Source organism: Corvus hawaiiensis, chromosome 8 (genome assembly GCF_020740725.1).
Source record: "Corvus hawaiiensis isolate bCorHaw1 chromosome 8, bCorHaw1.pri.cur, whole genome shotgun sequence".
Classification (NCBI taxonomy): Eukaryota; Metazoa; Chordata; class Aves; order Passeriformes; family Corvidae; genus Corvus; species Corvus hawaiiensis.
This window is the reverse complement of record NC_063220.1, coordinates 31,382,103-31,408,714: the sequence shown is the minus strand read 5'-3', so window position 1 is coordinate 31,408,714 and position 26,612 is coordinate 31,382,103. Positions and strand designations below refer to the sequence as shown.

At 42.7% G+C, this 26,612-nt stretch overlaps 1 long non-coding RNA gene across 14 annotated transcripts in view; it reads left to right on the top strand.

Annotated features, from left to right (window-relative positions):
* LOC125329492 overlaps positions 1-26,612 on the top strand; it is a 144,416-nt gene that overhangs the window by 3,286 nt on the left and 114,518 nt on the right. For 8 of the 14 annotated variants that reach the window (XR_007205169.1, XR_007205167.1, XR_007205163.1 and 5 more), the window contains exons 3-6: positions 15,386-15,526; positions 16,608-16,759; positions 17,437-17,546; positions 19,422-19,618. This is a non-coding gene — a long non-coding RNA (uncharacterized LOC125329492). Of the gene's footprint in view, positions 1-2,065; positions 2,375-11,516; positions 11,617-14,677; positions 14,815-15,385; positions 15,527-16,607; positions 16,760-17,436; positions 17,547-19,421; positions 19,619-26,612 lie in introns of all 14 variants that reach the window. The other 6 variants (XR_007205172.1, XR_007205166.1, XR_007205165.1 and 3 more) reach the window with 5 other exon arrangements.

Below are 26,612 nucleotides of genomic sequence, written 5' to 3'. Positions count from 1 at the left end.
GTCAAAGAGCTTCTTTTTTGCACAGTTCCTGCCACTGGTTCTTCAAAGGTGTATTTTTTTTAATAGCTACCACCAATGAAGGAGCTAGATAGGAATGGTAGCCAGAGGTGACTCAGATGAGAACAGGACGGAAAAGAGAGAAGGCAAACAACATGTCTGTAATGTTTGCTGGCTCTCCAGTAATGGCTTACGTAAAAGAAAGTTGGTTATCAATTATTCAGCAGAGAATTTATATATCAGTAGAAACACAGGGGAGTGCTAGATATAACTGCACTGAAATCAAAAGGGGAATTAGGTTCATATATATTCCAAACATCAAGCAGATCTATGTAACATTAAGATTCCCACCCACCTTTACCACTTCTTCACTGAGACTCATCCTGCGTTCCATTAACTGCTGGAGAGAGTCCAGAGGAGGCGACCAAGATGATCAGAGGGATGGAGCAACTCTCCTGCAAGGAAAGGTTGAGACAATTTGGTTTGTTCAGCCTGGACAATGGATGGCTTAGGGGTGACCTAATTGTGGCCTTCCAGTACCTGAAGAGAATCTACAAGAGGGATGAAGATGGACTTTTTACAGGGGCATGTAGTGACAGGGCAAGGGGGAAAGGGTTCAGGTTGAAGGAGAGTAAATTTAGAGTAGATATGATGAAACACATGTTTACAGTGCGTGTGTGTTGAGGCCCTGCACAGGTTGCCCTGGGTAGCTGTGGCCGCCCCATCCCTGGAGATGCTCAAGGCCACGCTGGACTGGGCTTTGAACAACCTGGTGTAGTGGAAGGTGTCTCTGCCCATGGCAGGGGAGTTGGAACTAGATGTGATGATCTTTAAGGTCACTCCCAACCAAGGCTATTCTATGGTTCTAGGAACCATGTAATTCACCCCTCGCTGCACTCTTCATGTGCTGTAGCTCCTCAGTTAAATGCACTATTTCTATATAAAGCACATCATTAATGGGTTTTATTGACAGTTTGCTACAGAACAGCCTAGAGCAGGAGTTGGAGTGACTCAGAGTAGGAAAGGCTGTGCAGCATACAACTCCCTGTGCATGAATTTCCAGGGATAATAAGCCTTATTCTGATCATCTGAGTTCAGCTCCATCGACTTCATGCTTTGCCCTGGTGCAAATCAGATCTGTGCTGATGTCTCTGGTGCTGCCCAGGTTAGACTGTGGTGATGGGTGCCATGGCCTTACTCCTTTTGAACTCACTGACTGTCTAGGGCTGGCCCTGGGTGTGAGGAGGAGGGAAGCTGCTCCCTTGCAGGGAAAGCCCTGTGTCTCTGTGCATGTCTGCTCTCCCATTATCACTTACCTCAGTGCCATATTTACTTTTACCTGCTGTGCAATAGGTGCGGTATAAGAGCACTTTTGTCCTAGGCTAGGGTGTGATTCTGCTCTCTCAGAGCCTGAGAGTTGGCAATAGGTAGCAATAGGTTGGTCACTAGGGTCCCAGAGGGTGTGAGCTGTGGGTCTGCCACTGCTTGTGCTGTGCTAAGCAGTGGTCACACACCAACTCTGGGACAACCTTGGTAGCAAGGTCTAAAGTAATCCTGTTTCAGTGGCTTAAAGAGTTGCTGCTGTGCCACTGAGTCACACTTGCTCACTCATAGCTTTCCCTCACTGCCAAAAATGCTTCAGCACAGTGTGTCTGGAAGCTAAGCCTTTCTTTCTCACAATCACGAGTGAGGACTGGGTATGAGTGTTACACAGGTGAAGCCATAGTAACTTGATTGCCTTTGGTTGTACATGTAATACATTATTTTAAGAACCATTTTTCAGCAAGAGAGGAACTACTTAATTTCTTAATGATTTGGGGTCAAGTTTATCCCAGTGGGGATCTATATAGGGCTAATCAACAATGATAAATTTAAGAAGGAAAGAATAGCCAAAGAGTATTTTTCAATATAATTTTTTCATGGAAAGACTTAGTGTTCAGCAGCAAAAGAGGTTAATGGTAAAACTTAGTGGGTATTTAATGGGATGGAAATTTCTTTCAGTGTTTTCAGATGTTTATAAGGTTTAGGTTAACTGGTAAATCCAGTAAAATCATTCTTTGTCCCATAGGTAAATGGTCCGTGTTGGACTCCATGCCTCTGTGAGGAGGAAGGAAATTTTATTCAAGTGTTGAAACAAGTGAGGTGGACTGAGGGAAGCAGAAGAAAAAGGCCAAGACCTGCAGAACTGTTACAGCCACCCATGCATAATGTTGATCTCTGTTTGAGAGATCAACCAGCATCTGACTACTTCCAAATCAAAGAACATCAATTAGAAATCATTGGCAATTAGTTAGTAGAGAAAAATCCAGGAAAAAGAGAAGGAAGAGATGCCAGTGAGTGAGGTCAGGGGGGTGTTCCAGAGAAGCGGCATGAAGAGGTGAGTTGGTGTGGTGCAGGGAATGAGGCAAGGAGGGAATAGGGAAGTTTGATTCCATGACATACAGCTGCAGATGAACAGCTGTTAAAGGGGACATACAAAGGCCTTTGGAAGATCAGTGCAGTGTGTAGGCTGGGTTTTGAAGTGTGGATTGAAATGAGGATATAAACGTTTTTGTTTCTTTAAGAATGAAGAGAGTAGTGGTGTGTTTGAGGACAAAGTGACAAGTCACAAGTTTGGAAATGACAAGTCTTTGCCAGAGCCATAAACGTGACCTTTGCTGGATGTGGTCTGATGCTCAGAGTATTTGCATGACCACATGCCCTTTTTAGGGTAGAATAATATACCAGTTAGTAACATTCCACTTCTGCATAGGTATAATTTAGGATGATTGAGGAAAAAAACACAAAGTTATCAAGGTATAAAAGGCAAGTTAGTTCAGATACTAAACATCTTGATTTTACTTTTGCATTTCACAGCATGGTAACAGAAGCATGGTAGATTTTCTTGGAAAATTAGAATGAATTCCAGCAGAAACCAATGCAGAAACTCCAGTTTTTCCTGAAAACTAGCCTCCGCTATTTCCCATAGCTAAGTATTTAGGGCTTGCAGGATCAGGGCCTAACAAGCCACACATCCTTCTTACTGTTGGCTTGGGGTTTTTCTTATCTCTAGGAAAACAAAATTCTCCATGTCTCTGTATTAAAATGATTGGAAATTGAACTTAGGGGGATCTAGCATGTGATTACTTTTTTTAGACTGGATTTTCTTCATAGCTGAATTGGACTGAGTTTTTTTTCCCTCACAAACCAGATGGTAAGTGATTCAGTACTTTTAGCAGTAGAAAAATGATTTGTTTTCTTTCCTCAGTAGTTGGTGTGAATGTACTTTTCTTTATCTCTTTACATATTATGTAAACAGACTTTACCAGCATTTTTGTACATGGCTAACAGTCCTGATCCTGCAGAGAGCCTTGCACACAGGAGTTGACATGGCTCACGTAGAACTGTTTGCATGGACCTCATGACAGGGTCGTAACTGTATTTGTATCTTTATGTATGTACTTAAATTTACAACACTGTATGAGGATGCCAACACAATTTTAAATCCACAAAACAACTGAGTAACTTTGCACACTTTGCTTTCTTTTTACCTACCAAAGTCTCTGATCTCTTCTGCTATGTTCCTGTAGTAGACTGTAGTCCTTGTGGCTTTTGAGTTACGCTCAAAGCTTTGTCCTTATTATACAGTGTAAGTTCTTCCTGCTGTGCAGGAGGAGTGAGGTCTTCATTCACGTAACCTTTTGGATTTGTACTGGTGCTACTCCCTTCAGAAGGGATTGCAGTAACAGTGGCAAATATTTGGGAGAATATTAAAAAAAATTCACGAGTATCTGATTTGTCAAGGTTATCTGCATCTATATTTGTTGGTGTATACATAATGTTAAATTGAACATACACGTAACCCATGTATACTTGTGTCAGCATACGGGTGTTTGAGGCAGAAGGCTCTGAAGTTGATACTGGAGTTACACTCTAGGCAAATACTGCATTACAGTATCCAGCCACTCATTCCCTACACAAGAAGGTGCAAACAAGGTTGTCCAAGCAGCCTGACTGATGTCCTTTCCAAGCAGTTAAGAGCTGTTATTGTAAATTTGCTGTGCTTTTATGCTAGCTTTACCTGGGAATTAAAATGTTGAATGCGTAGACTCATACTGCTGCTTTGAGATGATAATACTCCACTTCAAATACAGTGACCACGTTCTCTGTTTACAAATCTGACTGTACACAGCTGGAACAGAATTATCTGATTCTCTTCTTGGTTCTTCATCTAGTTATGCTCTGGTTGAGTCACTGGGGGATTGTGCACAGAGGAGCTGGCTGGCCCCTTGCCTTGTTTTCCAGGTTTACCAGAGAGTTAAAACCCACTTCTTAGCATTTCTCACTTGAAAAATGTGACAATCTTCTGCTTCCATGTATTCTAATAGGGAAAAAAAAGACATGTGAATTAGCATCAGAAATACTGTGCTGTGACACGTCAAGTTTTTCTCTTCAATTAAATTATTCAGTGGAAGGGTGTCAGAAGGGAGTCCTTGAAACTAGCACTGTTTGTTTGGCAGGGATCAGTAGTCAAGCTGGGGTGATTCACTGTGCCTTGTATTTGTGAAATAAATTACTTTTCCCTTTATGCAAGGGGAAGCATTTGTGGGAGTTTGCCTCTCAGGCTGTGTGGTCACACCAGGTAGCAGGAAACTGTGTCTGCAGGGCACATAATCCTGCGGGATGCTGCTGCTTGGGGTGGTGTGTGGGTCCAGTCTGAGGTCAGACTGCCTGATAGGAGGAATGAGAGCTTGTTTGGCCACAGCTGTGTGTGTTGCATACCAAGGGCTGTACCTCCTCTGAACCTCCTCATGGTCACAAATGGTCACATTTCTTATAGCTGGGAATTGCTTTATTACATTACCAGAAAGAAATAGAAGCACAAAGCAATGGTTATGCACTTCCAAACAGTGTTTCTGTAGAAGAGCAGAGCAGTGACTCCTAACCCAGCTGTTGTAGGCACGCAGAGCAGTGGGATTAAGATTTCTGTTCTCTCAGGCTGGCTGTGCATGCTCTTGTGCTTGTTGTAATTGACTGACTGGCAGCAGTGTGCTTGTTTCTCAGTGCACTTGTCCTGGTGCCCACTGCCACCCAGTTGCCTGTCCCTTGGTGGCCAGGTGTTACACTGGGAGTGTTACCATGCCTGGGAGTGTGACAGTGGCTGTAACATGCATGGCAAAGGGGGTCCAGGAGAAGTTAAACCAGGTTGATCTCCAGTCAGGAAGAATGAGCAAAATTTGCCCTTAGTGTGGAGGACACTGAAGAAACAGTGTTGGAGACCAGTTGTCTGTTGACTCCTTTGGGTTTCAGGGAGTAAATACTGTGGAGAAAACTTGGCTCAAAGCTTTGCGAACCAAGTAATTGATGTAAGCCCTGGGTTACATAGGACATAAGTGTGCTTTTATAAGTACTGGTAGTACTGAAAACAGTTTCTTCTGGTTTCAGTTAATAATAGGGAATGTTGTGTACAGTTTGTTTGTTGGATTGGTTCATTTTACTGTGTATAAATACACTGTAGAAACAAGTTTGTCTTTTGTTCAGTGGTACTCAGCTAGTGTGCTTCTGGTAAATCCAGTGAATTAAGGGGAATCAGTAACGTGCTCTGGTCTGTCAGTGGAACAAAGTCCACTTGAAATTAAGGCCATGAGGGATATGGTGGTGCTGCAGAGAAGTTAGAAGGACAGTGAGCAAAGCTGGTGGCCTGTGGCACAGAACAGAAACTTCCAGGCCACGTGTGCCACAGGCACACAGCCCACTGGCAGTGTGAGCTGCCTCAGTGAAAAAGGAGTGGTGCTCTCCCATGTGTGGTATAAAATTCTGGCTCCACTGATCTTAATGAAAATGACATGGTTTTGCACTGGGGCAAATGAGAGCAGAATCTGGCCAACTGTTAATAGTTTTTTGTATTTGAGGCTGAAATAAAGTGACTGTCTATGCAAATAATTGTGCAAGCATGACTCCTGAATGACTCCTAAAAGGAGAATTCAGTATTTAATTGTTGGAAATACAAACTGTTTGGCACAAATCTCCTGGTTTGGCTGAGCTGTGCTTGACCTGTGACAGAGAGAGCAAAGGTGATTTTAAGTCCTGGGATCCGAGGGGCCAGTGTATAATGTAACTCAAGGCAGACTCAGTGTGTTGACTGCTTTGTAATTACAGATGCTTATTTTGTGTACAAAACCAGTTGATTCATTATCTTTTATTTCCATTATCTCATCTCAATCTTTATGTGTGAATCTGAGCTATTTGAGTTCAAGGGAATGACATATAACAAGAATTAAAAAAAAAGGGGGCTTGATAACAAAAAGTTGGTTGTTCTGATATAAAGATGTTCTGATGTAACCAAAATGATGAAATTCGTTAAATCTATCTGCAGAATCTGAAAACTTTGTGAGAAGTCTAAGAAGTTCAAAATAACCTTTCCTCTATCCCATGACCTGCATTTCTTGCAATATTTTGACCCATACCATGGAACAAGGATAATTTAGCTCTTAGAATATAAAAGAGACAATTAGAAGCAACCATGACGCTGTTGCTTAACACTGTCACTCTTCAGCTGTGCTTCAGGAACCAGCTGAACTTCAGGAACTCTGCTCTTTATGCAGAAGTCTTGTGGTGAAGATGGCTTAAGCCATCTTCATTTTGTTACATTCTTAAACTGTGTTAATCCCACCATAAGTTATCAGCTGTCCTTATGCCTAGAAATGTGGCCATCCCATTTTAAACTCTGCAGAGCAGAGAATGTTTTTCCTGGAGCCAAGATCTAAAAATGCTTTCAGCTTTCAAAGAGCCTCCAGTATTTGATAAATTAAGTTTTACTTACACAAGCTAAATATTGCCACTTTCAAGTACGAGTGTTGATGGTGTGGAGAGATGTGAAATTTTGTTGGGATACAAGTGTGAGCCCAGAGTTGATGGAATACATTTAAAAATGGCAGAAGTTACACTGGCTGAAAATCAGGTGCTCACACTCTGTTGACTTCACTGGAAGATGCACACATGAAGTGAAAGTACTGTGTGACCTAAAGATTCTGTTCCTGTGGTACATGAGGTTTTGTAATACACAGAAGAAAGGAACCATTCACTTTTCTAGGTAATTGTTACAGAATGAGTATCTGTGATCTGTTGCAGTCTGCTCTGTCTGGGGAATGTCTCCATTACTTTAGTGGAGTGCTGTGCATGCACAACAAGGAGGCTTTTTGGATGGAATTTGTAATGCAGGACTCATTAATAGATGATAGTGGATAATTTTGAAAGAGATGAGTACAACACTTGCTGCTCACCTAGATCATAGAAATAACTTGAGGGAATATGTTCACCAAAGTGAGATGTTCTCTAAAATGCTTGATAACAGGATACTTTTGCTTCTGTATGCTGAAAGCATACAGACCAAACCAAACAGAAAATGAGATTCTCTTCTTTTTAAATTTTATGAGGAGTAACTGTGAAAATTATTTGGGTTACGTGGATGTTAAGTAGGGGTCACCAGTGGAAAATCAGACCCAGTGTGTTTGTCTAAAGGAAGTGGCATTTCCATTTCGTTTTTCAGTTCCCCTGAGGTCTTGTCTGAAACTGCATCAAGAATAGAGTTGCTCATTCTCTACCACACAGAAAAATCACTCAGTCAAGTTCCCTGCTGATGTGTGTCTCCTCCCTTTGACTGTTGTTTTAGACACAGCTCTGTGGGACAGGAGCTGTTGGTCAGTGCACCAGAGCCTGTGGGCACTGCTGGAATAGAGAGAGTAGCTTTCCTTCTACTCTGCTGTTTGGGTGTGACTGAGGGCTGAGCTGGAGGTCTGGGGGATGGCTGACTTGCTTTTCTAGGTGAGCTCAGGGAAGCAGATGGATTGCATGAGGAGTCCTGCATTGCTCTGGCTGGCTCCAAGTGTTGCTGGACACATCAGAAATCCCAGAGCTTCTCAGCTCTCAGCCCTGTCTATGTGTGCTACAGCACCAGTCTCCAGGGAATTGAGGTTACTAGATTGGAGGATATGAGTTGCATTAAAAAGTCCCAGTCCCCAGGAGTTTAGGAGTGACAGCAGAATAAATACTTATAACTTGCTTTCATGTTACATGGCATGGGACTTGCTCTTCCTTGCAGATGACTTCTCCAGTGCTGTTTGGATGTGCCTGCTGCTCTGTGATTGCTCCTAAAGCCTTGATTTGACAGCAGCCTCTGGCGTGCTGTGGGCCAGCAGATCTGCATAGCAACAGGCCCGCCAGTCTTCCTGCAGAGAGTTAAAGGAGTTTTGGAGAATATGAGTGAGTCAAAAATTGGCCGTTCTCATCTGTGGCAGTCCCCTGGTTTCAAAGTATCCCTTGTCTCTGGCACAGGTGGGCAGCAGGCTGGGGAGGAAAGCAACACAAGTTTTATTGTCTTTCCAATTCTTGGGGCTGCTGATGTTAGGTGCTGTAAGTGTAGGTTTTTGAGAGAAGAGATGTAGGTGAGGGAGAAGCATCACTGTTAAGTGAACTGCAGGGATATTACTTTGACCTCTTGGAACACAGAGCAGGCTGAGGAAAAGGAATAAGATTGAAAGGAAGAAAATCCTCTTAATCTGGGTGATGTCAGCTTGTCATTGTCAGTTCGGTAGTTATGTAGCTGCAAGCTTACTGCTGCCTGCTGTGCAAGGAGCAGATCATTAATTAAAAGGTGTGGCAGAGTGCAGCATGCTTAGGGCTTTGAGGTGCTGACAAGATGATACCGCCTGGCATAACTGCAGAGAGCATGTCCAACACGAGGTACGGTTCTAAGAACTGAAAAACCCGTTATCCAGTGTGTCATCTTTGAAGACAACATGTGGCATACGTCCTGAAACCTAAAACTTCCTTGCTTTTTGCCTCCCTAGCAGCCTCATACACGTATCCAGCTTCTCCTTAGTGTGAGCTACAAGGCGAGAATCTGTGTAACACAGGGGTTGGGAGAGCTTTGGGGTTCCCACCTGGCTGTGCAGCAGTCCTGTGCCTTGTGTCGTAAGAAGCACTGGAGCACCTGGGTAATGGTGCTGGGCATGGCAAAGGGTAGGAGCGGGTGTACTGCTAAGGTGTATAAATCCCTGGCAAGACTGACTGCCTGTTCTGAGATGCAGAGCTGTGGGTCAGAGAGTGTGGTGGGACTGAGTTAGGTAAGAGAATGTGAGAACACACTCACTATACAGCTGCTAAACAGGGAGCAGGAAAGGGTTTCACTGGTTTTGGCTTGAGGGAATAAGCAAGAAGTGATGGATCAGATAGAAAAGAATCTGGTTGGACTGTGGTATAATTTGTACAATATACTCTCAGCTTGCAATTTATCCCAGACCAGATTGTTGATGTTCAATAGTGCTTACAAACATCTGAACGTCACTGCCCAGAGCACTGACAATTTTCCTCCTCTCATTTGTTATACACAGTTGCAGATTTAATACTTTTGTTTTGGAGAATAGAGCACTTCACTGTCCTGTGAAACAATGCATCTCCTCTGCGATTCTCATGGAGATGTGGTGCAATGATGTAACTTCCTAGCGAGAGACTGCTGAATCATTTTGGTGGTGTTCACGAATCTCTTCTTTGCTAGTAGTTTCTGCACTGGTCTTAATATAATTTTCAAAAGCAAAAATCATAATGTCAGGGACTTTTTTTAAAAAAACTTTTTGTTAAAAAGACAATACTGCCATTATTTGTTGCATACCGTACTGAACCCAACCTTCCAGCATGCTGCTGAAATGCTCTCCCAAATATATTTGTGTAGCTCAAGGTATTGACACCTCTCCAGTCAATCCCTCTCTAGTAGTGGGAAGCTTGCTCACAACAGGGTGAGATACAGAGGACACATATTTGTCTCACAGGCTTAGGTGGGTGGTCTGATAATTTAAAGTTTAAAGCTTTTCTGTGGATCTGGTAACCTCTTGCATGGGACCAAGAAGCGCTCTGAGCTGTCATGGCTGGGTGTGCAAAGGCTCTTCTACTAGTTGAGAGCCTCTGATATTTTATTGTCTGCCTAGGAGGTGTGACTGGTTGTTCATCTCCATCAGCTTTGCACCTCAAGTTGTGTAAAGAAGGCAGAAATCAGAAGTAAGTAGGTCCCTCAGAATTGCCTTGTCCTTGGGAGAAGAGATGGCAGGTTGTAGTGAGGCAATGTGCAAGGCCTTTGACATCTTAAGCACTGGCAAGGGCCTCTTCCTGGGGAAAAAGGAGTTGCTTATGGTGTGAATATGATCCTGTGAAGGTAAGGGTACTTATTCTTTATTAGTTTTTTTTATTACTAGGTTTATTCTTGGCAAAGCCTGAAGCTGCTTGAGTTGTCTTTAAAACAGCACTAATCTTCTGGCAACTGCAGAGTCAGGGAATTGCACGAGAAGCGCAGAAGTGCCTTTGCACATTTCCTTGTTTGATGGGCCAAGTGTCCCTCTGTCACACAGATCCTGCCTGTTTCTCCAAGCAAGCACACAACGTGCTCCAGCAAGCCCACTGCTGCCCTGGGAGGGTGTTTCCGTGTTACTTGTACTGCCCGTTGTGCCTTTCCTTTTCTCTGTGATACATTGCACGTTGCCAGCTGGTATTTGTAACATATTCCATAGAATTCTAAAATGAAACTCTTTGGAGGAGGTCAACACGCTGTGCGGGACACATCCTGTGTGTGGGCTGCATCTGACAGATTCCTGTCACTGTTACCCAACAGGCTTGTCAGAAACGACAGCACCTGCCTATGGACTGCCCTAACACAGTGATACCAGCCAAAATGGGAAGTGTTAACAGTATTGTTTGCCCCTGTGTGCTCATATTTGTAGACCCTCTGCAGTAAGAGAGACACAGTGTAAATATCTGGATGGATAGTTACATGTTTTGGAATAATGATACCCGGCACCATTCAGTTCTGAGCAGTCAATGTACATTTATTGCAATAGAAAACAGCACAGAAGGTTGCTTAAGAGTTTTCCAGTTTCAGTGACTTTCCTACCCACAGACAGGTAAGGAGGTAACCTGTCTAAAAGTTTTGTCATTCTGGAAATAGTGCCAAAGATCAGATCTCCCTGATCTATTGCTGGGAAGATCTGTTCTCACACTTATGCCTACATGCTAGAGATTTTTCTGTTGCATCTCTTTTTTGTGATGGATGAAATCACTTTTTTGTATCATTATGTAAGGTTGTTTGACTCCTTCTGCCTGTGTTGCAGCCGTTAGTGCATTTCACATGTCTTATTAGCACTTCATAGCAGTGCCCAATAGGGATTCTCAAAATAGCCATTGCTTCACCCTCTCTCTAAGCTTTTCTGCATTCCAAGCTACTTAATTTTCCATGTGGTCCACTGTTAGCCTCCCATTATAAATTATCTGATCTCTTAACTCAAAGTCTAAGTATTCTTATTCTGTTCAGTGGAACTACTGACCACAAGTTTAGCAGATCCAAGTTGGTGTTACACCTGTGAGAATTTCCTAGTTACATGATTTCTACTTATTTTGTAAGTTTTGCAAGGCTTTTTGGTTCCCTGCTGCCTTGATTTCAAATATGTGACCTTGAAATCGGTTGGTTTGAACATGACTTTTATTTTCATTTGCAGTCCCCAGAGGATTGTATTTGCAGCATTGCCTTGTGACTGTGCTGAATTAAGAGCCAGAGCCCAACTGAAATTCCCAGACCAAAGGATATGATAGTTTTTGGTAACCTTGGTGCCTTTCTTATGCTTTTTTCTAAACAATGCCTTTTTGCCTTGTGTATGATCAGTGATTTTGAAAAAAGTAATTCCCTAGTTACCTATTACAATTTAAGAAAATAATGTATCCTCTTCCCCCTTATGTGCACTCTTTTTCCTTCGGTGTTGTAAATTGATCATCTCTTTCTATTCTTATGTGAAAACATTTAATAGTCACAATTTTATAGACAACACTGTTAAAATTGAACACAATTTTATAACAACTTGGTACTCTGCCTATAGGAACTGTCAGTCTGAGCATGGCAAAGTCGGCAAGTATGAAGTGTAGGCTAACAGCTAAGGAGAAGAAGGGAACAGAGTTACAGATACTAAATAAAGGATGACACAAGAGGAAGGACATAGGCAAGAGAGCCCCAATGATATGGGTCAGCTTTACTCCCATTGAATTTGAATGTTATTCCAAATTTATTGATATAGGACATCCAAAACCTTCCCAGGGGAGAGATCTTAGCCCTGAGAGCAGCATGGGATAAGGCTCAGCGCACAGAGGAGAAAAGGAGACACGCAAGGACAAAATGAGTGAGAAAAACAGAGCGAGTGAGTAGGGAGAAGAAAGGCAGAGGGATTTGGAACAGTCTGGGGTTGGACTGTGTAAAGGCAAACTGGGATCTTGAGCACAAGAACTTGAATTTTACATGAAGGTAGAGAGAATAACAGCATTTCTGCTCTGCGTTAGGTCTGCATTTGGAATTTCAAGCTTTGTTTTGCTTCTGGAGTCCTTGGTCTTGCACAGTCCCATTACAGCGGGGGTGGGCAAGGCAAGTTTTAGTGAGAGTGAGTTTCCATCCTTGGGCAACTGCACCAGTCATGCCTTTTAGTAAAGGTTAGCTGGTGGAACTAACAGCAGCTTTTTTGAAAGCAATGCTGAGTCTACCATAGTCATGTTTTCCCCAGCCAAGCAGAGGCACTGTGTGGAGAGCTGTGTTTGATGGCACCTGGGGCAGCAGAAAGGCACACAGGTTATTCTGCTGCTTGCATGTCTGCTGGAGAAGGTGGAGGTGTCCCTGTGCCATACTGGTACACAATGAAACTGCCCTGAAAGCTCTGATTAGAAGGTGAAGTGGGATGCTATAAATAAGGTAACTTACTGACTGAAGAAAAACTAGTAATGAGCTGAACAATTAGCTTATCTTTCACCTTTCTAGATACTTTAACAGCTAAAGATTTAGAATTAATCTAAAAGAAGCAGGTGAATTAATTTGAAGCTGCTTAAGGCTTCCTGATTGATTTATGGTACTCTTCTGGAGGAAGAGACTCCTACTTGAAATTAGCTTAATCCTCACGTCATTATTGTTACTGGTCAAATTAGTTACTGCCTTTGTCAGAGGTTAGCAAGCATAGTCCCGGAAGGGACGTCCTTGCTAAGGGGTGCTTACAGTTTCCTCTGGGAACTGACCGAACCTATCAGCTGGCCAGTTTGAATATGGACAATTCTCTAAGCCACTTAAAGTTGTGATCACCTCTGTGATCCACATTTAAGAATAGGCAAACTCCCCCTCCAAGCTCTCTCTCATTTCCGGCACTGGGACAGGCGGCTGCGGGCCCCGAGTGGGGGCCCAGTGGGCCCAGCCAGGCCCTGCTTGGGCCAGGCCGGGCCAGGCCACGGCCATCCTGAAGCCATGGACCTGTTCTAGCCGTGGAACCCCCCCCACTGCCTTGCCGTGGGCAGCCGGAGCGGCTCGGCTCTCCCCCCTCTCCACTGCGATAAGAAAAATTCAACATTCCAGCTGCAAAGCTGCAAGGCCGAGGTGAGATTAACCCTTTTACTGCTGTGAAGAGCTAAAAACCTGAGGGAAGAGAGAGAGGAGATGCTTAAAGCTGAAATTCTGTTGTGAAGCTATGATATATCAGAGTATCCTGTTGTAATTTCATGAAGATATGGGGGGTGGAGTGTTCAGCTCGTGAGCAAAAGCACCTGCGCTGAGATAGGCAGATGCTGACGCAGCTGTAATTGCATGAGAAGTTTGGACAGAGAGAGATGAACCAGATGAGGACTTTTGCTCCAAATGGGAAAGGAGAAAACCTCAGTTCCTAGAGATGCTCCCAGAGATAGTCCTAAAGATGAAGATGATGAAGACCCTTTGCTCCCAGGGAAGGAGAAGGGCCTCTGTTTTTGCTTCTGAACGGCTCAACCTTAAAATTGTACCCCAAAAAACTTCAAGAGTGGACCCTCGAAAGCAGTTGCGGGAAAAGCTGCAAGTCGAGGGAAAGGACTCACACGCAGGCAGAGAGATTCCTCTTCCTAAATGGACTGAACAATATTTGGAAGTGGGCGGCTGTCTCGTTGTGATACTGTTTTCATAGCATGAGCAAGAAGAGACTTCTCTTTCTAAATGGACTGAACAAGGTTATTATGGAAGTGGTAAACAGACTGAACATCTTAAGGGTTGTCTTTTCACATTGTCAGTGGGAGAAGGGAAGAAGGTGGGGGGAGGAGGAGAGTTCTGAAGGTGGTATAATTTTTTTTCTTCTTTTAGGTCTGTTAATAAACTTCTTTATATTCTTTCAAGTTTGGTGCCTGTTTTGCATTTCTCCTAATTCTTATCTCACAGCAGATAAACAGTAATGAGTATTTTGGACCAAACCACTACACTTATGTTTTCATTTCTTGAAAGGTGAAGATGTGTAAAAAAAGAGGAATTTTGGTGGCAGTTTGTTGGAATGAGGAATCAAAGCACATCTTAGTAATATACATGAATCTAGAGACCATAATCTGAAATCTTACATGTCTTTTGACGTTTGCACTTGTTCCACTTGTGTCTTGTCTCTTTTTCCAGTCATAATTTCAAAAATGTCAGAGTAGCCACAACAGAGCATTTCTCCTGTTCCCACCTGTACTCTGTGATGTGAAAAAATAATGTTAGTACACAGAGATCTTGACTTCCTCTTGAATGCATCTGGATGATTTTATTATGCAGTCCACTGTGCCTGTGATCTGTCTGAGAGCAGCTGGTGATGAGCATTGCCAAGATTTTGGACTGGGCTGCTGATAATTTTGTGTATTTCAGAAAACTTGAAAAACTAGATCAGTGAAACAACAGTCGTAAACCACAGCCTCACCATGAAGACATTAGGGTGGCCATGGCTGTACAAAGTATCTTAACCAGCAATCTTTCATCCTTTGACAAATCTTTTCTTCTTGAAGGTAGCTGTGGGTGGTCTTTCTTTGTTCGATTTCTGTAAATTTGGTACATCATTTTCTAGTTACGCAGCTGATTCTTGTGTTTATGTGAATGGCTATTTAAAAAAAGAAAGATCAGATGTTTGTTGTTTCATTTCAACATAAATCAAACTTTGTACTCACATAGCAATTCTAGTTTAGCCCCAGGAATAGCTTTAGTATTGCTAAGTGTCTGGAGAGTATTGACTACAGAGACATGATTTTAAGCAGGCTATAATAGTTTCTACAGCTGTTAACAGTTCTCAGAAGAAAGGCAGTATTATTCATCGGTGTTTAAAATGTGCATGACTTGCATTGCACAGAAGTCAGATTGGGAGAATGTCAGAATTTTTTTTTCTGAAATTCTGCCAGGAAAGTCTTCAATAACTGGAGAAATTCTTTTCACTGGTGAAATCAACATGCAGCACATTGTGTTATTATACTTGCTTATAGCTCACCATGAAAGTTGTCTTTGTATGCGTGGATGTACGGCTTGTACTGTTTTGTTTTTATTTATTCTGCATTCTTTATTATAATGTTCTTTCCTTTTTTCCAGACCAGAAAGATTGTTATTGAGCCTTCCACAAAGCTGAAATAATGCTGTGTGTTAAAAAAATCTTAACAATTTGAAGAAGTTATAAAAATTTATAAGTTGACTGAATACTTTGGAAATTTCTGCATATTTTAATATAAATAGGTAATGCAAATGTTTGTTCTTTGCATTTAGAGGTGGGTCTCTGTTTTCTAAAGGTCTTGTATATAAATTTGATACTTACAATTACATTAGAACAAAACAAGTATTTTCTTCAGATTGTATAATAGGAAAAATGTATCCACTAAAGACACAGAACATACATGGTTATCTCTGAATGTCATATAGTCATGAAATTCAACATAAATAGCATCAGTTGTTTGAATGACTTCATTAAGTGCGTTTAGGGGACTGCCTCTTGCAGTCAGCTGAGGTCCTTCCATTCAGTTCTGCGGGTCCTGGGTTAGCCCACAAAGAAATGCTGCAGTAAATGGAGAGAAAAGGACATGATTTCTCTATAGATAGTGTGAAGGTTCAGATTGTGCTGGTAGAACTTACATAGAAATTCAGTCACATAAAATCTAAGAAATCACAGAAAAACTGTGCTACTTCAGATTAATTTGGCGTTAATGATGAGTTTGAGCTTTATTCGTAGCTAAAATCATAATAACAGGACCAGAGAGTCCAAAAGAAAGAAAGGAAGAGTAGAAATAGGTAAAAGGGAAAAGGTGAGTGACAGAATACTGGCAGATGGGCAAGGACCTAAATGATGACAGTTTTAATGACTAGTCCAAAAATATAACCGTTCAAACGTTATGATCCACTGGAGGTGCTGGCTGGGTAAATATCTGAAAAGACAAATGTCAAGCTGCTCTTTTGGGGGGTTGGAGGAGAGCAAAGTAAGTTGTGGGTGATTGTACAGAGTAGAAAAGGTTTGTTAAGTTTGCCTGGAGGAGAAAGAGTGTCTGACACTCCAAGGCAATTTCTCCACAAGTGACTGTAGTAGGAAGTAGGAGTGGACCTGGAGAGCTGCAGGTCCCCTGGCCTGCACACCGTGTGCAGCCTGTGTGCTTTGCCTCTGCTGCTGGGGTACCTCTTCCAGCTTAGTTCCATCTGGAAAGAATCTGGGACTGCACAGTAAGTGGGGCATTCTGGCTTCAGAAGCACATTGCTGCTCCAAACTTGAACTCTGGTGTAATGGGAGGGGGCAGAGGGAGTACTCAGAGTGTACTATTTCATGTTGCAGGTGCTGGCAGCATGTGGAGCTGAGAGCAGTGTAAGCCCAAAGGACTAGGACACCAGAGGAGGTCACCAGGAGCTGTCGTGCCTGATAAGCCCTCCGGAAAAGAGAAAGGGAGAATGATTGATTGCTTGATTGATTGATGCAAGCCTCTGTAGGTAAAGTTGGTGCCTATCTGAAGTCTACTGTGATTTAATATTTTAGGATGGATTCCCTCCTGACATATTGCCTGTGAAATTTTTATAGGGCTAGATTCACTTCATAGCACCAGCTCCATTAAGAAGTGTGCAAAACTAATGCACAACAGTCCCAGGCTTCTGATTGTGCAGTTTTCATAGATATTTTTCTCAAGACATCCTGGAACATGCTTTGCTGAGTTGGAAGGCTTCCTTGGTCATTGACACCAGTGCTATGAAATAACTTTGCTGGTAGCTGGCAGTTTGCTCTATAGAAAGATGCTTATGATTTTCAAAGACTGCTTTCCAAATGGAATCACTATGGTAAATGAACCTTTAAAGCTTACACTCACAAAACTGAATTCAGTTCAGGGGAGTGTTGACTCTTCAGTCTTTTGTGAGTCACTTCCACTGTAACATTCTCTGGAATCATTCATTTTTGAGTGTTTAAGATGACTGGTAATGTGGAGTTATCATAGATTCAGAGGTATTTCCATGTTCCCTGTCAATGTGCCACTTCATACCATATTCTCACAGAGACTGTTATATAAAAGTACCATTTTACAGAGTGGGGGCACAGAGAAAATAAAGGATGTAGATAAGTCTGTGTAAGGAAATATGTTGCAGAACTGCTGATCCTAGGTTTCCTCATGTTACAGTGTTTAGCCTCTGGACCAGCTCTCTTGTTCTGCAGCACAGATTCATCCCCTTTCGCTGCAGCTCCTGGTCACCCCATCCAGCACGAATGAAAAGGTTGCACAGCATTCAGGTGAGTCTGGAAGCTGATAGGATTCTTAGCTTTAGTGACAGCATTACGTCAAATAACGTGATGGTTAGCTGAGACAAATGTATTTAGTGCCTAAGTATAGTGTGTTTCTGTATGTCAGTACTTTGGAAACAAGGAAAGTAAAAAATGTATGGTGAGGTTGTTGTCAAGAACTGTTCTTGCTACAAGCAATGGGCACAACACTTTGGCTTTTAAAGTTTGCTAAAATGATGTGCTGGTAAGATTTTGGCTTGTGAAAGGCGATGAAATGCACCAGCACAACACAGACATCGTTACTAGATCTTATCAGCAGTTGTGAAGACACATTTTAACAATGTTAAGATTTTCCAGGCCTCTTTCAAAATGGCTGTGATGCCTTGCTAAATGCACCCATTATCTGTCCAAGAGCAGTTGGCTTTAACTGCTTCTGAGCAGTATTTCCTTGGAACCTCTTAGATAACTAGAGGCAATCTAGAGAAATCTGAACGGATCTCTACTTAGAAACTGGCCATGTTCAATCTGTAAAGTATGTAGATGGTTTTTTTTTTCCTCGGGGAAAGGCTGAAGAGGGCAATAGGTGCAGGATGTGGAGGGAAGAAGCAGTGCCCTGACCCTACAGCATTTCTGCATGTTGAGTCAGGGAGTGACATTTAAACAATTCTCACTGCACCCAGTATAAAAAACTGTGGTGCAGATCAAATTGCTGGCGGTGCTCTGAGAGAGATGAAGAGGAAAAAGATCAAGGCATGTGCCAATAGGTGGCCTCTTTTATGTTTTAGATGTTGGGGGAGCTTACCAGCAAGCTAAATGGGTCTTTAAGACCTCTTTTTTCCCTTTTCTTTCTTTGAGGTCATGAATGGCTCCGGACTTTCCATCTTTAGAGCTGGTGGTTTCCACACCACAGTGATTCAGCCAGCATGAACTCTTGACCAAATCCCAGCTTGTTTCCTGGTTTTGTTTTTCTAAAATATTTTACATTTAGCAGGGCCTGAAGGCCTCCCTACTATGTGACAGATTAAGGAGAGCCATGGTCCTTCTTCTGGCTAGCTCTCCAAGGACAGCTCGCTGTTCTTCTAAAAACTTCGCAACTGAAGCAGTTAAAAGGAATCATTGAATCTAGAGTGAAACTCAGACTGAATTCTTACATGCTTCTGGCTTTTTGATGCTGTGTTTTTATGTGGAATTTCCTTTGAGGGTTAATAAGGTCTGATTTTTATTTGAGAAATATGCTCTGCCTAAAATGCTCTAAGTTTAATCAGTGTGTTATTGCATGGGAAAATCATGTACATTTGTTTACTTGCAAGATAAATAGATTAGTATTGCCAATGATTTCAGGGGATAGTAGGTTGTTAAATTAACATGGAAGGCCTTGTTCCTTTGCCTTGCTGGATGTGTTTTGGTGACTGAATTCTCTGGGGTGCCCTGTTTACAGAATATGCTGGTGGTTATCCGTGTTGCCTTGTAAGTGGTAGGCTCAGTAAGGACTTAGAATAGCTTGGCTGTGGAGTTTTAAACACCAAGGGAGAGAGATGATAGACAGGAAATCCACAGCCTGGGAAAGCTACAAATCAAAGAAATGATACCCTGAAAATTAAAACTTCTAAGTGTTAACTGTCTTCATGCTTTGCAAAATCAGGAATTTCACTGAAGGAAAGCATTCCAGGCTGCTTTTGAGAAACCTGGCGCTTGCTTCAGGTGACAGAAAATATTACTAAATTGACTTCTTGAAGAGAATCCTTCAGGATACAGTGCTGTCACTGTATTAGAGGGATATGGCCACAGGTGGGACTTAGTTGATACCTGAGCCAGCACAGACAGCTGTTCAAGCAGTGCAAGGTCCCAGATTAGCCAAGGCATAAATGCTCTGCTCCATTGCAGCCTCACTGCAGCTCCCAGGGAAAGAGCCCAGGCCTTGTGTGGTTCAAGCTGCTCACCCCAACCTGCTGAAGACCAAATTCCCATCCTGAGGACCCTGATGAAGCTGTGACCATACCAGCTGCTTCCTCTTGGCTCCTGGGAAAGGCCTCTGGCTGCCTGTTTTGCTGTGTGTAAAAGCATCTTTCAGCCAAGAAAGTGTGAGTAATCTTGCCCAGCTTCTTGGTATTTCTTGGCATAGAGTTAACCTCATGACTTTGAAGGAGGTTTCAAAGGACATGCATTAACCCAGAGATCCAGTGCTTCTGGGGGTGGGTGAGGCATGAATGGTGAGGGCATGGTTAGGTTGGTTCAGAGGTAGGAGACAGCACCTCTGCAGGAGGATGAGGAATTACTGCTTCCCCTGAGGGTCAGGGGTGAGTAAGTAAGGCAAACGTGGACCTCTGTATGTGGAACTGGGATGGGGAAGGGAAAAGCCAGGGGCTGGGCAATGGAAGTCTGACATGAAGCTGGAACAGATTCAGGGGTTTCAAAAGATATTGAGAGAGATGACTGGAGGGGGCCTTGGAGTCAGTGGTTGAAAGAAGGGCACCATGCACTTGCAGGACTACAATACAATATATATTACCGAGTACCCACTTGCCCCTACAAGCAATAGAGAGATTCCTGTGTGGGTCTGCAGTTTTGAAAACATCTATTTATTTTGTATACCTTCATAATTAGGAGGCAAATTTAGGGCTTATCTACTTGGGGAAATCCCTGTAAAATAGGTTGGGTGTGAATTTACAGCCTACTTAAGACCCAGAAGTAAATGCAGTGTAAATTCACACTTCAGCTTACTTCACAGGAACTCCCCCGCAGAAACAAACCCTCAGAGTCACCTCTGTACCTCAGTCTGGTGCTAAAAGTGAGTGGAAGCTTTTCAAGATGTGGGCCTCCAGTTCCATTTTTATAGCTGGGTTTTTCTGTCTCCTGGGGCTTTTTGCAGCTGCTGTAAATCACTGTCACTTTGCTGAGGCTGGAGAAGCTGGGCCACTTTGCACTGCTCAGGATCTAACCCTTTGCCTCAAGTAACCTTTTATTATCAATTGGCTAGAGGGTATTTTCCTTTTTACTGGCTTCATTATTAAGCTTGTTCATTCACTCCCACCAGTACCGATGTCTTTTTTTCTTTTTTCTATTTTTCTCCCTGTGAATTTTATGTTGTGTCTTTCCTCCCATGTAATTTCCTAATAGTGAACTAGTGACAGAGTGGGCTGCTGGTATTTAATCTTGTGGCTGGAGAGGTCAGGGTGTTTTTGATACAGACAAATACTCCATTACAGTAAACTCACAGAAAGTTTCCTTTCAACCTGAAAGGAGTAGGAAATGCACTCTCCACCAATGGGCTTTCAAGAATTACTTCTGTGAGCTGAACTTATACTAAAGGCCAATTTGGTAATGTTCTGTGAGCAAGGGGGAAAAAAAAAGAGGAAGACGTAATATTTTTTCTTTCTCTTTTTGCTGAGATTTGGCTTGAGTCTTGGCTCCTTATCAGATTAGAGTCCTGCAAGGAAAACAACAACCTTTGCACTGTGAGTTGTTGAAGAAGTGGATATTGCTGATGTCCAGCTAAAAGAGCGTAAGGATTTAAACCTTCAAAGTTCTCTCTCTGTTTCTGGTGTTTAGGGAAACTTGCTTCTCGGCAGGAAGAACTAAGTAATAAGGCAAATACATAGCACAATACATTTCTTGCTGTACTATAGGGCAAGACTGAAAAGACTTCCCCTGTCTACTTTGTGGCAGTTTAATTTAAATTTATTAGACTGCTGCCGGGTATACACAGGAGTCTAATCCTATAATCCATGGATGGCTGTATGTATGCAGTATTGCAGTGTTCCCTGTGCATGGAATAATTTGACATAAAATGTGCTTTCTACTTCTCAAGGGAGAGGCAGGTATAACTTTGTATTGTCTTACTGTTCACTACTTGGACTTGGCTGAGTTGGCCTTTGTTAGAAAGGGTTGGAGGAACAGGAAATGCAAGATAATAAATATTTATGTCCCAAACATGACATAGTATCATAAATCAATAATTTTTGAAGACACTAAATTATTCTTTCTGCTTAATTATTTGATTTGTGGCACCAGTTTGCTTACATTTGTTTCTGTGGTAACCTGAGTTATTTTATGACTTTCTACAGAAAATCTAGTATTGATTTGCTGATTTCCTCTTTAAATGCAGTCAAAAATTCTGTTTGCTAAATTAAGAAACCAATAATTGGAATGAAAACATGCATTACCTTGCATTGCCTGAGCTCTTTGATTGTTGACTTTGACATGTGCTGTCAATTACTAAAACACATATTTTTGACTCTTTCATTTTCCCAACTATTTTGGCATTAAACCTGTATGAAAAAAATAGGCTAAAGTGTAGTTAAAAGTTTGGTTAATTCAAGTGTGGGAGCATGTTATCAGTTGAAAAATGTTATTTGAAAGATAACTTTGAGGTTGAAGCTGTTCTATTACTGGAATGAACATGGCAAGGTCAGATGCAGACCAAGTGAAAAGAAAGTCAATTGATGTGATGTGTTGGCACACATTTGTGGTAGGTGTAAGTCATGACTGTTGCATACACTTGATAGTCTTCTCCCATCTTTCATGGACTGATTTGTATTATTTATGATATACTTGCAGGGAGGAGACTGTGTCTCTTGGTTTGCGGTGCATCTATGCACAGCACATACAGAACTTGGTCTAGACAGCCTGGTTAGCTTATAAGCCTTGGAAATAGGATCCTATAGGGAGTTGTACAGGACAAACTGCTGTTAGTGCTCTCAAAGCATTCAGATTATATTGCATAATAAGCATGTTTCATCTGGTGGCATACACTTCAATGTGACTGATCTTTCAAGAGCTGGTTGATGAAGGGTGCCGTCGTAAGCGTCGGGAGCACAGTGGAGCAGTCAGTTCCTGGCTACCTGATGCTGTGTGCTGGCTCAAACAGAAACCCTTCTGCTTTCCAGATGTAGCTGACATAGACATTTGCTCTTCTGCCTCAGTCACAGGGTAGGTACAAGCCCAGCCATATCAGTACCTCACTGCCATGCGGTCTCTATGCCAAATCTATGTGTGAAGACATCTCAATGACTCCGGTCAAAATTCCCATGTAAAGAGAATAGTTAGGGTTTTTCAGAAGGAGAACAATCCACAAGTTAGAGATCAACGAAGTGGTAAATGAAGAATGACGTATGTCGCTTGCAGTCTTCAAGTTTTTTTAGAGCCTGACCGTGCTGTATTTCATCTAGCTACCTGCTTTATGTGTTTGGAATGAAAATGCACAAAATCCCATTCCCCCCAGGAGATAAAGGGATATGTCACACCACACTACTGGGTGTTCCAGAGCCAGTCAAACTTGATCCAGTCCCTGGGCCTGTTCCAATGGGCCTTGAACCGTCCTCTCATGGGCATGGCAGAACCCTCACTGCAGAATTGGCAGCTGCTCCAGGACCACTGGAGCACAAGGTCTGTGCATGCAAATCTTGTACCTCTGTGTGATGTAGTGGATCCCTTGGGTCATTTCTGCTTCCTGGCAATGCAGCTCTTGGTGAGAAGAAGCCTGGCAGCCTGCCCTGCCTGGTGTGCCCCTGCAGAAGCTTTGAAACCAGCAGGAGAGTCTGTCTGCTTTCCCACTGGCAGAGCCTTGTTCTTCTTTGCTGCTTAGCCAGAAGTGCAGCTTGGGCCCAAGCACACCCTCTCTGGAAGGGTTAAAAGTACTGCAGAAGCCAAGCAAAGGATATAAATCAAAGCTGTGTTGAAAGCACGAGGTTACAGGTGTTTGTCTGGATGGAAGTTTCATGCAGGATACCAGGGTCATGCAGAAGGAATCTCATGACCTGGTTTCCAGACCCTTGGATCAATGGCTTCATTTCTTTTCTGACTGAAAACATACACGGCATGTGAATTGGCAGTGGCCTTCATATTGGACAGATGTGTGATACACATCTACACACTGGCTGTGGCACACTTGAGTTTCATATGGAACAGCTGTTGACTTCTACAGGAATTGCTGCTTGTGTTACTGTAATTAGTATTAGTGGGTTTGGATTACTGCTTTCATTAGCCACAGTCTGAGTTCCTTTTTCATTTGCCTTGACCACTGGATATATTCAAAAGAAAAGGCCATTCAGGTAGGCTGCATCTTGTCCTCCTTGAGCTGTCCGGAGGCCGGGTCTGTAGTCTAAGCAACATGTACAGGCACTCTGTGTGTCTCCCTCTTCACTGAACGTGGCCAGTGTGATTCATTATGGATGTAGGAGAGTGAACTATGCAGCAGCACTGCCTGTCTCTGCTGATGGTGGAGAGAGCCTGGGTGATTAGCTAAGCCCAGGCATTAACTCTAGGCTAAAGGGGCGTGCTTTTCTTGCTCAGAGCCAGGGAAGTGTGAGTTTGAGTTCTGATTAGCAGTATTTAAGTGCAAATGAGCATAAAAAGAGCCCGGAGTGCTGCATGTCTGCAAAGGCATCTGTTGCCCACAGACAGATCGATGTGCTGCAGATGCTTGAGCATACTACGTATGCCCAGATCTCCTCCTTGCCGTGTCTTCAGTGCGCATCTCTTGCATGATGAGACACAGAGAGATGTTTCCTTTTGCTGACTCTGCAGGGGCAGCTATAACTTCTGGCAGGATGTGCATAGACAGCTAGGTTGGACATATCTTAAAGCCTAGTAGAAGGTGCTAGTAGAGTTCATGTATCAGAAACCTCACTCCTAGTTTCCATATGCCAGCAGTATGTCTAGGTCAGTTAGAGGCTGGAGAACATAAAAGTGTACTGGCGTGAAGATGCTCTGCACTCAGAATTTGTTGCCCTTCCTGTGGGATACATCAACACTTCTTAGGTCAGCGTTGCTTCATTCATTCACCAGGCAAAGCAGGGGCCACCTCAGAGTCAGAGACCTCTTATGTTGTTAGCATGGTGCAAAAAAGGCATTTGTTATAAATGAGCATTGGAACATAATTAAAGTTGTATCTTTACAGTTTCTGGAAGATCTCTCTCTGGGAAAAAGAGGGCTGCTGTGAGTCTTATTTCACTGTGATCAAGTTGTTTCTACTGGACAGTGTGAAAAACAAATCAGGGAGTCTTAGATACCATCTCTTGAAGGGAATGAATCTGGATTCAGTGCAGATGGATGTAGAAAGGTGAGGCCTAGCAACAACTGCAGGGCACAGTTACTATTCCAGTTGTCCTTCTTCATCTTCTTTTTATAGATATTTTAATATGGTCTTAACTTATCTGGTTTATCTAGTTCAGGCATGTTTGAGTTTTAGGGTTGGCATTCCAATCTAAGACTTCTTCTGGAGATATTCTGAATTATTTCATAATTATGAGAAATCCTGGGGAGGTATTTCAGTGTTTACAGAGGAGTATCTTGCTGTACCACACTCCAGATATGTCAACACAGCCAAACCTCCTTTTAGTATGTTATAGTTTAATTAGCTTCGCTACTTGAGTCATAATCTGTTTCTCTGGGGCTGAAGCACACACACAACAAAAGACAAAATGTGAAATGTGAAGAAGTAATTGTGATCTTTGCCACTTGGATTTGGTACCATCTGTTAACATGACTTCTTGTAAAGTCCGTTTCCAATTTGTTTGTTGAATTGGAGTTTCATGCTATGGATAACATTTCCTTTCACTGTGAAGCTGTCAGATGTAGCTCCCCTGAGAAAACCATCCTGCCAGTCTGAGATCTGGGGCACAACTCTCTCCTACTCAAAATTGTCCTGCTTCTAAAAAGCAGCAGTGTGGTTTGCTCTAGCTGAGGATCTAGCCCATAAAGTCCTTCAAGGGCAATTCTAACTGGGTAGTGAGCCAAAATGTCATCCCAGAGGACAAGATGCCATGAAAACCTTGGCAGAGTTTCTCCAGATGTGCTAGATGCATCTCGACTTCTCAGCCATAGATCTTTCTTTGCCTTCTCAAGAATATTACTTTACTATTAACTTGGCCTATTTACTTGTCTGTCAGAAGGGTTGATATTTCTGATTTTTCATCCTCTTTTTCACTACCTCTGTCTTCCAAAAACAAAGGTCAGGATTTCAGGAGTTGCTATTTCCAGAGCTGGCCAGCCTGTGCCTTGGGGGATGTATGTAGCAGTTGAATGCTTCAAAGGTGCCTCTCACGTTGGAACAACATATACAGAGGTCTCTGTGCTCACCAAGGCTGCTGGGTAGTCTGGTCTCCTGGCTGGGGTGAAAGTGGTAGATTGCTGCATCAGCATCTCTTTGGGATTCCCAAACCATCCTGCTCTGGAAGGATAAAATCTTGTCAGCCTCTCCTCCTAACAGTTCTTCCTGGACTTCCCCCACTTCACAGCTTACTGAGATCAGTGGCACTTACTGATCTCAGTAGTGTGGTTTGTTAGGCTGGCTGCTCCAGGGCAGTCTGTCTCTCTGCTGCACTGTTATTCCTGGATCTGTTCTTACAGTTCTCCCTTTTGAACCCTCTGCAGTTAACATCATCTGATGCTTCACTATCAGCTTTTTGGAAGATTTTCCTTGTGTGTCCACTTTTCCACATGTTGGTTACCAACTTCTCATGGTTTTCTAATTATTCTCACTGGTGTGCTGAGTCATGGCACCATGTATGACAACTCTCTCCTCTGTCACTGCTAACCAGCAGTCACACCTCACTCATCTTGCCCTTATAAGCTGCAGAGGCTAATGGCATCAGGCTCATGGCAACATTTTCATATGATGATCAAGAAAGGACAGAGGGAGTACAAAGCAGTTAAATGAGTTCAAAGTCTCTCTTGTAACCTGCACAGAGAGTAACCACCATTCTCCTAGAAAAGGAACAGAAAATAGCAGCTTGTGTCACTTTGTGTAACAATGATTGCAAAAAGAATGGGAAATAGTACACTTCCCTAATGTCTTTTGCAGCTTTGGGAATAGATGCATGACAATTTTTGGTTCCTTCTCAGATTGAGGAGTGGATGACTAATGTCATTGTGACTGATGCCATCTAATTGGCTCAAAAGAATTTTCTGGTGGTTCTCATGATTAGCATCACTTCCCATCATGTGCAAACCATTGGAGAGCAAAGACCTCCATTTGAACTGTCGTGGTATGAAGAAGATGTAAAAGTACTGGGTTTCTGAAGAAATTCAATGTATATAAAGTATGTATGAATCAGTATTCTGATCTTCCTGTGC